General features: G+C 35.9%; 1 pseudogene; it reads right to left on the bottom strand.

Moving 5' to 3' along the window:
* Nucleotides 1–9,146, bottom strand: LOC102150179 (UDP-glucuronosyltransferase 2B31-like; annotated as a pseudogene).
* Nucleotides 9,147–15,281: the final 6,135 nt, after the last annotated feature.

The following is a 15,281-nucleotide window of genomic DNA, read 5'->3' as shown; positions in this document are numbered from 1 at the left end:
TCAGGTTCCTCTCATTTGAGTGTTTATTTTACAGAGTCTTATTAAGAAGGTCATTCTGGTAGAATTATAGAGCTGAGTAGTTGGCCCAAAGGTACTTGGTTTCTTGCCATCAAATCTCTGTATAATCTGTTAGAGTAAAGAAAATACCTTATTTCAGAGTCGAACTTAAAAGTTGTATATATATGTGTATATACATGTATACATATATACACATATATAGCAGTTAGAATTCTAAATAGATTGAGAGACATCTACTTAAACCACTTACATATGACAGAAGAAGAAATGAAGATAAGAGATTCTAAACAATGAGAACTATTGAAACATTGATGTAATGGGAGTACTCATCTTTCATATACTTATTTTATATTCAATCAAGTATGAATGCAATCATGATGTTTCACACTTGGATAAGACAAATGAGATTATGAATGACCAATTCAAGTGTATACAAAATTTTGGGGAAGGTCATTATAACACTAGCGCATAAAACAGTAGCAAATTACTAATGATCTGCACATTTATTTTGTTTTACCTGTTTATTATAGTAGCTCTCCACTTCAAAATGTACTATTAATTTGTTTATTTCTTTATGAGTAATATGGAAAGGGATTTACTTGTATCCACTTGTTCCATAAGTTATTTTATCAGAGTTTTAATTTTTTGATATACAAAAAGGGAAATGTATGCAATCAGCTATTTGTGAAAATCAGGTAATTTTGAAATTTAATAATTTATTAATAATAACAAATAATTTATAACTAATAAGTAAATTTAGCTTGTTTTAATTACTAATTATTAATCACCACTTCCAAGAAAAATTTCAAATGGTAATTTTTTACATGAATCCAGAGTATTATCACTATTGCTAGGTTGGAAAACTCTTTAAATGTAGAAAAGAAGAGCCCCTTGCCCCTACATAAATAACAGAATAAGTTTGGAAAAAAATCAAATATCATGATGATGCTAAATTTTATTCAATTAACGATTAAAACTTTAAGGATGCACTCCAAATATTGACAGCATTGATTAAAACGGTTTCTTATAGCCAAGTCATTTCTAAGTCCAGTATCAATGTTAGGTCAGATTTTGGAATTTGCAAACACTCTTCATAAGCTGAATTCTAATTTACCAGTGGTTAACATCTATTTGCTGTGTAAATGTTAAAATAATTTCAGCAAAAATAATCTCAGCAAATAGGCGATAAGGAGAAAGCTCTATCAGTTAGGAAACCAAAAAGTAATTCTCAAATACTCAGAGACTCCGAGTGTATTCTGCATATATTAGAAATAATGTACTACCATGTTTTATGGAGAAGGCGGCACCTAAAACTTTCCCATGCTAGACTTGCTTGTGGTTGATTTCTTTTTATGTTCCCCTCAACTTCTTCAATCAGGAGGAGCTAATATTCTGATAGGTTAGAATCAGCGTGCTCTTGAGTTAGCATTTTACAAACCACAGGGTCACATAAAGGGCTGGACCGACCTGCACGCCTTCTCTTTCATCTTCCCGCTTCAGACTTTAGCAGGGCCCAGACCACAAGAGAGGTATTCTCTCTCTCTCTCTCTCTTTTTCTTTTTCAGTCTGCTTTTCTCTTTCTCTAAATCCTCCTGGCTGAATAAGTACCTGGATGAAGCTTGGTGAGCACTCGCCATCCTTTCTCTGAATAGCACCCTGAAGGAACACTGAACAGGTCTGTTTCAAAATTTAGAGCAAGTGAAAGAGGCCTGGACTACCTGACAACACTAAACCACATGATGCCTTTCAGAATGTTAACAGTTCCTGCCTAATGTTACTTTTGTAATTTAACTTCTTTCTGAGAGCATCTGTAGGCTGTGCAGTGCCCTCAGGAATCCTGCAAAGAAAAGGAGCAAACGACAGGGCAGAATTCATTGATTTTTGTACCTGCTCACAATATCGTTATAATGTTGAAACTTCCCACTGCACACCTAAAATATTTCTTTTTGATCGTAATGTTAATGCCAAAGTTATTGTCCATCAAAAACACTCTCTGTACTACTTTAGTACCTGCCATTCATATTATGGTTTTTAAAGTGGTATCTGAGATAAATTGGAATGATCACAATAGGTACATTTTATGCAGGAAAGTTTTATAATCAGACCCTTTACAGAGTTTAACAGACTCATTAAGTAGTTGCCCACTGTAAGTTACTTTATCTAACTTCTTGTGGAATCTGAGCAAGGGCTGATGCAATCACATTGGCTCTTTCTTCTGTCATGTTACTGACCAATGACCCCAAGTAAACACCACAATAACATTTTTTCCAGAGCTCTGGGCAAACTCTTCCATTTCCTGCAGAGAAATATTTGCTCCATTATGAAAGAGAAACAGTGTAGAAAACACTATTGAAATGACTGCTGAAAACAGCTAAAGAGAGAGAATCAAGTATTAATAGGAATTATAATTCCTATTAATTAGCAGTAGTGGCTGTTTTTTTTTAATTGTAGTAAAATATTCATAACATAAAATATACCACCTTAACTCTTCTGAAGTGTACGGTTCCATACTGTTAAGTATATACACCTTGTTGTATAACCGATTTCCAGAAATTTTCCATCTTGCCAAACTGGGACCACCCATTATACAATAATTTCCCTTTCCCGTCTTCACCAGTTCCTGGCAATCTTAATTCTACTTGCTGTTTTCATGAATTTGACTAGTTTATTTAGCTCATATGAGTGGAATCGTCCAGTATTTGTCGTTTTTGTGATTGGCCTACTTCACTCAGCATAATATCCCAAGGTTTGTCCCTGTTGTAGGATGTGTCAGAATTTCCTTCCTTTTGAAGGTTGAGTAATATCCCATTGTGTGTAAATACCACATTTTTTTTTATTGATTCATCCATTGATGAACACTTGAGTTACTTGCATGTTTTGGCTCTTGTGATTAGTGCTGCTATGAAGCTGGGTGTGAAAATATCTCATTGGGATCCTAATTTCAATTTTTGGATGAATACCCAGAAGTGGAATTCTGGGACCTTATGGTAATTCTATTTTTAATTTTTTGAGGAAACTCCATTATGTTTTCATCAGTGTCTGTTACATAACAGACCTAATCTCTCAGTTTGTAAGGATACAAGTAATATGGGATTAATTTCCTTTACTATGCATCTTTTTGCAAGTATGTGTGTATTTGCGTTTGTTAAGCAAGAAACTGAAGAGAGCCGCTACACAGTAGTGAGGAGGAGATAACTCTTGGAAAATAGTATACTCAGACTCTACATTTATACTGCTAATACTTATGAATGTAGATCCTTGGAAGGAGGCCACACAGCAGAATATTAACTCACCTTTAGTTCTTTATTCTTATAGTTCCACTAAAATATTTGTGTTTATTCCCGGCAGGTTTTCTGGAGAATTATTTTAGTTTAGTCATTAGTATTTTATTTCTCTGACAATGAGCACTAGGTAAAAGTTAATTATGATTGGGATGACTTGTATCTTTTTCCTCTAAGTTCTGTAATAATTTATACCTCACTTTAATCTTTGTCAGTACTTCCCAAGCTCTCCCCTAAATCACTCTTTAAAGGCTGGGAGTTAGGAATCACTGTTATTCATGAGTCTGATATTATTGTTTGGAGTTTCCATTAGACAGCCTTCAGATTTCTGTTTGTAATGCAGAAATATATTTGTTATTTAAATGAGTGACCATATTTCTGACTTGTTTATGTATGACATATTTGGCCCTGAAATCATTCTGTAAAGTGGATGTCCTGGTAGAATGGGCTATGTGTAACTGACAGCGATAGGTCCTCATCCTCACCTCACTGAGTCCCCCAGGGAGCAGCTGCCTCACAGTGGGAGAGATACAGCAGGCTTCCTGCGGCAGAGAGCTGGTCACCTCCCCGAGTAGCTCAATATATATAAAAATATATAGCATATATATAATATATAAAGTTCCTGATAAAGCTCTGTTCACGTGTAATTGTTTCAGAATTGTCCTTACTTGTGGTCCCTGATGCTTACCAGCTTCCAAATTTTATTACATTCTATACCAAGTAAATTCTTCATAGCTCAATGCACCTCTTACCCCTCCACCTCCCTCAAAAATGTAAGGAGTGAAATGTTTCCTGGATACCTGGTGAAAACTTCTTACTTGTTTTTTTTGATGCTTCTGTTTTAAATTGATTTTCTTCCCCTGGAAATTAATGACCTAAGCTTTCCAACATAAAATGTTTACTGTCTTAGCCTAATTATTGTTTAATGCTCCATTTTTTAAAACCGAGATATCATGGTCATATAACACTCTGTAAGTTTTAAGGTGTACAATGCATTGATTTGATTGATTTATACATTGCAATATGATTACCACTGTATTAGATTACAGCTCTATCAGGTCACACATATTTATCATTTTTTTTGTGTGTGGTGAGTACATTTTAGATGTACTCGCTAGAACTTTTCCAGTATATAATGGACTATTGTTGAGTATCATCACTATGATGTGCATTATATTGTCAGAACTTCACTTTGAGTTGCAGGTTTGTACCCTTTGACCAACACCTTCTCAATCTCCTCCCTCCCACCAGCCCATGTAATGACCATTCCACTCTCTGTTTTTACAAGTTCAGCTTTTTTAGATTCCACATATAAGTGATATCGAACATTGTTTGTCCTTTGCTGTCTGACTTATCTCACTGAGCATAATGCCCTCAAGAGCACCCACGTGGCTCCAAATAGCAGGATTTCTTTCTTTATCATGCCCGACTAATATTCCAGTGTGTGTGTGTGTGTGTGTATCACATCTTCTCTACTCATTGATCCACAGACAGACACAAGTTTTAGCCATATATTGGCTATTGTGAATAATGCTGCAATAAACATGGTATTGTAGATATCTTTTGGATATTCTGTTTTTCTTACCTTTGGATATATATGCAGAAGTAGGATTTCTGGATCATAGGATAGTTCTGCTTTTGAGGAACCCCCATATTTATTTTTATAGAGGCTGTACCAATTTACATTCCCACCATCAGTGTACAAGTGTTCTGAATTTCTTGTAGATCATTGAGTTTCCTTAAAGCTGCTATTTTTAATTCTTTGTTGAGTAAGTAGTATATCTCCATATCTTTGCATTTGGTTACTGGAGGATTAATGTCAACTTTTCATGATCTCATATTTCCTTGATTGTTCATGTTCTTTGGAGTTTTGTGTTGTTGTTTTTGCACTTAAACTGGCGGTCACCTACTTCAATCTCTACTAACAGCCTTCAGGCAGAGAAGACTTTCTTTAGTCCTGCTGTAGATGTGGCTTTCACAGATCTTTTATGGATACACCTGCTCCATGCTTCTTGCTCTCTCTTGTGGAAGGCTTCTTAAGGCTGTATGTCTTCTCGCCACCCTATAAAGCACCTGTCCAGCTGCTGTTAGCTTCCCTTTTCTTTCCCTGAGGTGTTGCTACAGCTCAAGTTTGTGGTTTCTCTCTTGCCCCAGACCCTTAACTGCTTCCTGCTCATGCTCCCTAGCCGTCTGTCAAAGCTTCCTCTTGCAGGGAACTGACTGTAGGAGTTGTGAGTTTAGAACTCAGTGCTCTGTGGGTGCCTACAGGCCAGCTGGGGTATCTGTAGGAGAGATTTTCATTGTGGCTTGTGCTCAGGCTTCCTGGTGAGTCTGGAACACAGCAGGAGGAACCAAGTCCCTTTAACGCCCTCAGGGAATCTTATACGCCACTCTCCTGATCTATTCCATCCCCCCAGTCACCAAATTCATATTTTTTCCTTTTTTAAAGATTGGTATCTGAGCTAACATCTGCTGCCAATCTTCTTTTTCTTCTTCTTCTTCTCCTTCTCCTTCTCCTTCTCTTTCTCCTTCTCCTTCTCCTTCTCCTTCTCCTTCTCCTTCTCCTTCTCCTTCTCCTTCTCCTTCTCCTTCTCCTTCTTCTTCTTCTTCTTCTTCTTCTCCCCAAAGCCTTCCCCAAGGTACATAGTGGTATATTCTAGCTGTAGGTCCTTCTGGTTGTGCTATATGGGATGCCACCTCAGTGTGGCCTGATGAGTGGTGCCATGTCCGCACCCAGGATCTGAACCAGCAAAACCCTGGGCCACTGAAGCGGAGGGGTCAAACTTAACCACTTGGCCATGGGGCTGGCCACTGAAGTGATAATTTAATACTCTGTATGCTGTGAGAGAGAAACGAGTCTTTGGAAGCATCCTAACAGGTGGCGAAGCTTGGCATCCATTCACCGGCTCTCCTTTTCCCTTGCAGGAGAAATCTTGGGACTTCTCTTAGCCCTAAGCTGTGCTGCCCCTTAGGGGAGGGGTGATGCTGGCAAAGTCCAGTTGTTCCTCTCACCCACTCCAAAGCATTGAAACTCATGTATTTTGTGCTCCAACCAAATGCTGGGACTTCTTCTGGAAATCTGGGCTTCCAAAGGCTCTCTAATACACAGGTGACTGCCCAAGTCAGTGTTCTGTAGGTGCTCCTGGACTGCAGTCATGAGGAGCTGTAAACAATTCCCAGTCTTCTGTAGGTACCACAGCCAATATGGAGTCTGTCTACCTATTACCAGAAGAACAGATGCATGAGACTCTTCCACGGTCCCCTGGCGATGATGCTGGATCCCCAAACTCCTATTAAGGACCTTTTATTCATGGGTAGATAGGAATTTTTGTTGCTGAAGCGGGGGAGAAACCCCAGACATTTCATTATGCCACCAGATTGCTGACGTCACTCCTGAGGTACTATGATCCAATCCTATGGGATGTTCTCTAGCATTATGGTAGCTTTATGTTTTGTCCTTGTTTTACCTTTCACCCAATTTTTATTACTTGATTATATTCTCTCTTTGAAAGTTAAATGTCTGGTGCGGTGGGGCACAAGCAGGCTCTGCAACGTTTCTCTGCTTATCCTTCACTTGTGCCTCGCCTATGCTAATCACTTTAAGATTGTTTTCTGAATAAATTGCTGACACTTTCTTATGTTTTGAATAACGAGGCCTTGATTTAACTGACCCTGTTCCCAAAGTCTCCAAAGTATAATTCTTTATTCTGTCATGATAAGGAAATTTATATAATTGCAACTTAGTAGAAATATATGAGATTTTCATTGCCAGGTCACTTTCTCTATCTCTCTCACTGTGAGTCAAACATTCTAAATGAAGAACCCAGAATCAATCCTACTGAAAATGCAAAGTGAAAAAAAAAAAGCAAACAGGAATAGGTCACCTTAGGCAGAGGTTTCGCAGGTTTGGAGTGGAGTCCTCCATCAAATTCAAAATGTGATTAGAGTAGAGGAGGAAATTCTAAATTCCAGTAGCTTCGAATGAGCCACATTTCAGCTTTCTTCATTAACTCAGTTATTGTAGTGGGTCTTCCTGAAGGGAAAAAGGAAAGCAAAGGTAGAGGAAACTAGAATATTTTAATATGCATATACCAGGTAATTTTCTAAAAGCAACTTGGAATGATGTAACCAAAGATATTTAAAGCTGTCTGTGGTTTCAAAATAAAAATGTATTTATGTATATACATGTTTTATATGTGTTTATGATTTACACTTGTTTTTCATGTATATACATATACACAAAAGACAAAGTGTAGTAGACTTTGTCTCTAAAGTTACATGAGATCTCTCTGAATCATAAAACATTTAATATACCTAAGCCCCTAAAGAATTAAACATACACTTGTTTACTCAGTAAAGCGCAGAAGTATCAAATGCACATGTAAACAATGATTTCACTTCCTCAGTTAACCTTACCATGTGCATGGGAACATCTTTCCCCAGAGGACTCAATTTAGTTTCTACAGTTTAACAAGCTATTCCCTTGATCCCAGATTTTCCAGGTAAGCTGTGAGGTTTTGGAAAGTAGGGTTACTCCTGCATTTGGTTTATGTTAGAACCGTAGTATTATTTTCTTATTAAATAATATTTTTTTGCAAATAAATCTGAAAGATTTTTATAAATTATGGCAATAGATGTGCTCATTCTAAATTTTGGCTCATTTTTTATTTAATAAATAGATAATTTTCAAAAAATGTAGTTTAATACTGTATATATCCACCTTCAAAAGAATTTTAGATCTTTAAAGAGATGATGTGTATATACTTATTGAAGGAACATGAAATCATTAGAAACCTCAAATTACAGGTTCCTAAGTCTGGTGAAGAGCCAATATATCTGTCTCTTGTGAAGAAATCCTTCAAGTACTATGGTAAATAAGCTTAACTTTTAAATGAAACTAAACTATACCATAGGAGACAATTCCTGAGTGGCCTATAATTTAAGCATTTCCATAATATTTGTCAGATTGAGAGATCATTTTATAATTTCTTCATTCCACTTATAGGAAACACATTCCTCTGACTTTATAAACTCACCTTCCAAGACACTAAAAGAGTTAGGACTTCAAGGTGCTAACTAAAACCATGACTTACCGAGTGCTTCACTGTAAAGCTCATTCCACTTCTCACTAAGCATTTGGAACCAAAAGTCAAAATAACGTACATAAATCATATTTTATACCCTCTCTATGAATATCATTTGATCACTTAAATCTGACATAAAAATAACTATGTGTGTTGAAGGAAATGGAAGTCCCCACTATGCTTTTCAAAAGGACAGCCAAGAGAGAAGCAGAAAGTATCCGCTGCTGGTGTTTAAAGTGGCTCCTCCAGCAGCTCACCGCAGGGTCCAATGGCGTCTGCAAGAAGGAGATCAAACATTGATTCTTGGAGTTTTTTTGGGAAGTTTCCTCTTCAAAACTACATCTTTACAGAACTTTCCAATCCAACCAGAATTTTCTCAAAGGGTTTCTGGCATTAGTGAAAAGTACGTCGAAAATGTAACTTTTGGAAGATCCTAAATCCATTTAGAGATTATCTGCATGAAAAAATGTTCATATTATCTTTAAAGTTGTAGGATGAGTCTCAAATTTAATAAATTTAACGGCAGACGGTTTGTTGGGATTAACAAGAATGGAAGCTGAAGACATCAGAACACTCACTTCATGACCTCTCTAGACAAGTTCATCCAGGATTGTCTTCATATTGATCCAGTGGCTGTATTCTTTGGGCCACACCATCACCTTTCCAGCATTCCCAGGTCTCAAGTAAGAACTCTGCAGTAGCAGCAGCATAACTGAAATCCATTTCATAGACATCCTGGTGGAATGCAATGCTTCTTTTCAACTTGCTGTTTCCTTTTGCCATTGGGCATGCTTATATCTGAGGAAGACTCAATCAGGAAGTTAAAATATAACTCCTACCTGACAAAGTAAATACATTATGTGAACAGTCAGAGCGCTATTACAGCAAGTCAAAAGAACAAAAAGTAGATGACTTTGTTTTTATATAAATATGTTTAATGTCTACAAGTGCTATAATCCAGCTAAAACTTGATGACCTTGCATATACAAGACACTGTGTTATGTAATATATTACAGATGAGTGTAACAACTATATGAAGTGAGAGGTGATTGTATCTGTAGTCTCTGACTGGAGAAACAGAGATAAAGTGGTTTTATAGCTGACACAGAATTTCCTGGATGATGGTTCAAAGGATTTTTTTTTGGTAAGTGAAATCTCCCATTTGCATTTATTTACTTATTTATTAATTTTTTATTGAAGTAACATTGGTTTAACATTATATAAATTTCAGGTGTATGCCACTATATTTTGATTTCTATGTAGACTACATCTTGTTCACCACTCAAAGCCTAATAACCATTTGTTACTGAACACATGTGCCCTATGACCCCTTTAGTCTTCCTCCCTTCCCTTTCCCCTCTGGTAACTACTAATCTAATCTCTATGTCTATGTGGTTTTTTGGTTGTTGCTTTTATCTTCCAGTCGTGAGTGTGATCACAGGATATTTGACTTTTGGTCTGATTTAATTCACTTCTCATAATACCCACAAGGTCCATGCATTTTGTCACAAATGACAGAATTTTGTCGTTTGTATTGCTGAGTAGTATTCCATTGTAAAAGTATATCACATCTTCTTTATCCATTCATCTATTGATGGGCAGTTAGATTGCTCCTAACTCTTTGCTTTGGTCAATAATGCTACAATGAACATAGGCGTGAACATCTTTTTAAATTATTATTTTCATGTTTTTTGGATAAATACTCAGAAGTGGAATAGCTGAATCATATGGTAGCACTATTTTTATTTTTTTGATGTCTCCATACTGTTTTCCATAGTGACTGCACTGCTTTGCATTCCTGGCAGTGCATGAGGTTTCCCTTTTCTCTACACCCTCTCCAATACTTGTTATTCCTCATCTTTTTAGTAACAGCCATTATGATGAGTAGGAGGTGAGTTACCTTCTTGTAGTTTTGATTTACATTCCCTAATAATTAGTGATGTTGAACATCCTTTCATTTGCCTGTTGGCAATCTACGTATCTTCTTTGGAAAAATGTCTAGTCATATCCTCTGCCCATTTTTTGATCCGTTTGTTTGTTTGTTGTTGAGTAGTATGTGTTCTTTGTATATTTTGGAACTTAACCCCTTATTGGACATATGATTTTCAAGTATTGTTTCCTAGTTGCTGGCTTGTCTTTTCATTTTGTTGATGGTTTTATTTCCCATGCAGAAGTTTTTCATATGATGTAGTCCATTTCATTTATTTTTTAATTTTTTTACCTTGATGGGTGAGACACGGTATTCAAAAAGATACCACTAAGACAGATGTCAAAGAACATACTTCCTATGTTTCCTTCTATGACTTTTATGATTTTCAGTCTTGCATTAAAGTCTTTAATCCATTTTGAGTTAATTTTTTTGTATGCCGTTAAGATAATGATCTACTTTCTTTTGCATGTGGCTGTCCAGTTTTCCCAATACCATTTATTGAAGAGACTTTCCCTTCTCCATTGTATATTCTTGGCTCCTTTGTGGAAAATTAACTATCCATAGATGTGTGGGTTTATTTCTGCCCTTTAAATTCTGTTACACTGACTTGTGGGTCTGTTTAACTGCCTGTATCATGCTGGGGTTTTTTTTGCCATAGCTTTGTAGTATACTTTGAAGTCAGGGAGTGTGATATCTCCAGCTTTGTTCTTTTTCCTCAGGATTGCTTTGGAAAATTGGGGTCTTTTGTTGTTCCATATAAATTTTAGGAATCTTTGCTGCATTTCCATGAAGAATGTCATCGGGCTTCTAATTGGAATTGCGTGGAGTCTGCAGATTGCGTTAGGTAATATGGACACTTTAACTATGTTTATTCTTCCGCAGATTGCGTTAGGTAATATGGACACTTTAACTATGTTTATTCTTCCTATCCATGAGTATGGAATGTCTTTCCATTTCTTTATGTCTTCTTCAATTTGTTTCAATAATGCCTTATAGTTTTCAGTGTTCAGATCTTTCACCTCTTTGGCTAAATTTATTCCTAGGTTTTTTTGGGGTTTTTTTTTTTTTTGTGATTGTAAATGGAATTGTAGTCTCAATTTCTCTCTTTGCTGCATTTTTATGGAAATGCAACTGACTTTTGTTTGTTTATTTTGTTCGCTGCAACTTTACTGTATTAGTTAATTGTATTTATAATAGTTTTTTGGTGGACTCTTTGAGGTTTTCTAAATATTGAGTCATGCCATCCACTATAGATTTGTGTATTTTGATTATTCTTCTTGTCTACTTTTACTTTGTTTCATTGGAGGATTTACTTGTAGATATTACCAATTAATAGTTTGTATTGCTTTGAAAGATTAACCAATTTGGCATTGTGAAGTATTTTTCTTTATTTTCAATGTTACTTCTTGTCTTCTGTGTCCGATGTTGGTATAGGTACAACATCTCTCTTTGGTTACTGCTGGAATAGATCTTTTCCTTCCTTTGTGCTTCCAATCTTCTTGTATACTTCTATGTAAGCATGTCTTGTAAACAGTATATATATATAGTTAGTTTTTGAAATCTAGTCTGACAATCTTTGTGTTTAAATGATTTAATCTGTTTAGATTAACTGTAAGTACTGATATGTTCACATTTGCATCTACTACATAATCCTGTATTTTCTTTTCTATTTGTCAAGCCTGTTTCACGTTTCTTTTTCTATTTTTTCTTGCCTTTTTAAAAGTATTTATTTTTGATGAGGAAGATTGGCTCTGAGCTAACATCTGTTGCCAATATCCCTCTTTTTTCTTGAGGAAGATTGCTGCTGAGCCAACGTCTGTGCCAATCTTCCTCTAATTTATGTGGGATGCCACCACAGCATGGCTTGATGAATGGGACTAACTCTGCACCTGGCATCCAAACCTGCGAACTCTGGGCTGTGGAAGTGGAGCATGCAAACTTAACTACTACTCCACCAGGCCAGCCCCTTTAAAAGTCTTTTTAAAGTTAATTGTACTACTGTTTTCTTCTTGATAATATATGTTTAAAGTATTCTTATGTGATACCCTTCTAATATAATAATAATGCTGATAGTAGTAACAAGTCCTGAATTGATTGTTGCCAGACTAGGCATTACAAATTGAACAGTATTATTATCCTTTGGAGTATGGAAAGATTTAATTGTTAAATATTTATTTTATCAAAATTAAAAAGTTTTCTGCTCTAAAAGACACCAATTAGAGAGTGAAAAATCTACCAGCCAGATTAGAAGAAAATATTTTCAAATCAAATATCTGATAAGTTCAGTACCTTCATACTGTATAAAGAATTCTTACAATCCAATAATGGAAGACAAATAACCCGATTAAAAAATTGGCGAAGGAATGAAATAGGCGTTTCTACATGTTACATCGATGAATGGCCAACAAGCACAAGAAAAGATGCTCAACATCTTTGCTTTCAAGGGTAGACAAAGAGAGACCACTTCACATCCATTAGGATGGCTATAATAAAAAGGGCTGATAATAACAAGTATTCACAATGATGTGGAGTCTTGAACCCTCATACACTGCTGGTGGGAGTGTATAATGGTGCAGCCTCTTTGGACATCAGGTTGATAGTTCATCATAAGGTTGCCATATGACCCAGAATCCACTTGTAGAAACTACTCAAAACAAATGAAAATGTGTGTTCACACAAAAACATAATAGTGATATTCATAACAGCCAAATATGGAAATAACCAAAATGCCCAAGAACTGACAAATGGATAAGTAACATGAGCTATATTCGTATCATAGAATATTATTCAGCAATACAAAGCTACAACAGAGAAGAAACTCAAAAACATTAGCTGATGTGAAAGAAGCCCTTTGCAAAAGACCATACATTGTATGATCTCATTTCCAGGGGAAATAATCCATAGAGACAGAAAGTTGACTAATGGTGCTTTGGGGAGGGGGAATGAGAAATGACTTCTAAGGCAGGTCAGATTTCTTTTTGTGGTGACAAAACTGTCCTAAACTTATATTATGGTGACTTTCACAGCTCTGTAAACATACTGCATATTTTTGAATTTTACACTTAGGTAACTTTTTTGGTATGGAAATTGTATTTAATTATAAAATATGTTAAAGTAATGGGAAATCAATTTTTGAGCAAAAAAGAGATTTATAATTTCAGAAATGTTAGGTACTGAATTGATATAAATTATCATATTTCTTCCAGCTCATCTTTCTTTCCTTCCATGGATTATATCATTTTTAAAAGTGTGTCATTTTAAATTACCTGTAGAAATTTACATTTTTTTTGTGTAGAAAATTGTTGCATTAGTTGGTTGTCCATTAAATGAATAGGGTAAAAATGCAACTTTGAAATACACGTGTGGTTGAAAATAAAAGTAGATTTAAGAATGGTTAAACCATGTTAATAATTTCAAAATTAGCTTCTTAAAAGTGGGATGAAAATCCTACTCACCATTAACAAGAGAACCTATTTGTAAATATTGTCTATGGAAAAAAATTGTGATACTCATCAAGGATCATTAGTGACTATCTTCAATGCACTGAGCAAATCTATACTTGACATTGTGTTCAAGTGCAGTCTAGCAGCTGCTCCCTTTGCCTCCATGCAAATAATGTTATCAGGTTGATCCGCAAACAAAGGAATGCCTACCATAGGAATCCCACGGTAGATCGCCTCATAGATGCCATTGGTTCCACCATGAGTTATAAAGGCTTTGGTTTTTGGATGACCTGGGATTGGGTAAATTTCAGCAAATTATTAATTATAAGTCTTAGAATAAAGTGACAGGAGGGCAATATAAGACATTGAAAAGGCAATGTATTTAGATAAGAGATTAGAATACACATGAAAGTGCAAAATAATGCCTTTCAGAGATCAAAGGAAGAAGCATCTATGTATGCTGGAGAGGTAAATGAAAGGCTACGTAGAAGATTGAAGCGTTTCTTGTGACTTGAAAGATAAATACAAGCTGCCAGCTGGAAAAGTTGAAAGACAACATTCTGGATTAAAAGAAGAGTATGTGCAAAAGAAGGTGGGAGGAGCATGTTAGAATATATTCTCTTAATGAAACAGTGAAGTCACTGAGTCTGCTAAGAAGTGTGTCAAGGCAGCAGGAAGCATTGTGGTGGTGGCACAGGAATCAGAGGAAGGAAAGAGTATACTTGATCATGAAAAGTATTATTACTTCTTGAAAAAGATGTAGATTTTTTTCCTATAGAAAACATAAACTCACTGGTAATAAAAGAATAGCTGTATTTGACAGTGGCACCTGATATATCCCCACAGTGGGGCAAAGGATTGGTGCAAGGGGAGAAATTAGGAGACAGAGTGACAACCCAGAAAGGTGTCGAAAAATGCTCTGTAAGAGGTAATTACACCTAAAATAAAGGTATTTTCATTCTGGCCATAAGGAATGTGACTGTGTATAGTAAAATGCCAACTGTTATATCTTATCCTATTTCCCTGAGACTGGGAAATAAATATAAGGCCGTTAAGTTTTATTTTTGAGGTTTCCAGTAGTAAATATTCAATAAATTTCTTTCCTGGTGAACTATTATCACTCCAGTTGGCTGTTTGTCTCATTTCAGTGTTTTTTTTTTTTCCGGAATTTTACCAAGAAGGTCATTCTGGGGGATCCACTTATAGAGCCGAGTATTTGGCCTTAAGGTAGCTGGTTCCTTGCCATCCAGTCTGGATCTAACTTGTTAAAGAAAATACCTTATTCCAGGAGTCAACTTCTAAGATACAGCATGTCAGAATCTAAACCGATGAGTCATCTTCTTAAACCCCTTCCATATGACAGATGAGGTAATGAAGACAAGAGATGTTAGATAATGATAACAGGATATAATAGGAATACTCATATTACGTGTATTTATTTTTATATTAATCAGATATGAATGTAATTATGTTGTTTCACACTTAAGGGTTACACAACGAGATTATCAGTGACTAATTTAAGCAC

The sequence above is a fragment of the Equus caballus genome, chromosome 3, assembly GCF_041296265.1.
Source record: "Equus caballus isolate H_3958 breed thoroughbred chromosome 3, TB-T2T, whole genome shotgun sequence".
In the NCBI taxonomy this organism is placed as follows: domain Eukaryota; kingdom Metazoa; phylum Chordata; class Mammalia; order Perissodactyla; family Equidae; genus Equus; species Equus caballus.
This window is presented reverse-complemented; position numbering and strand designations above follow the sequence as displayed.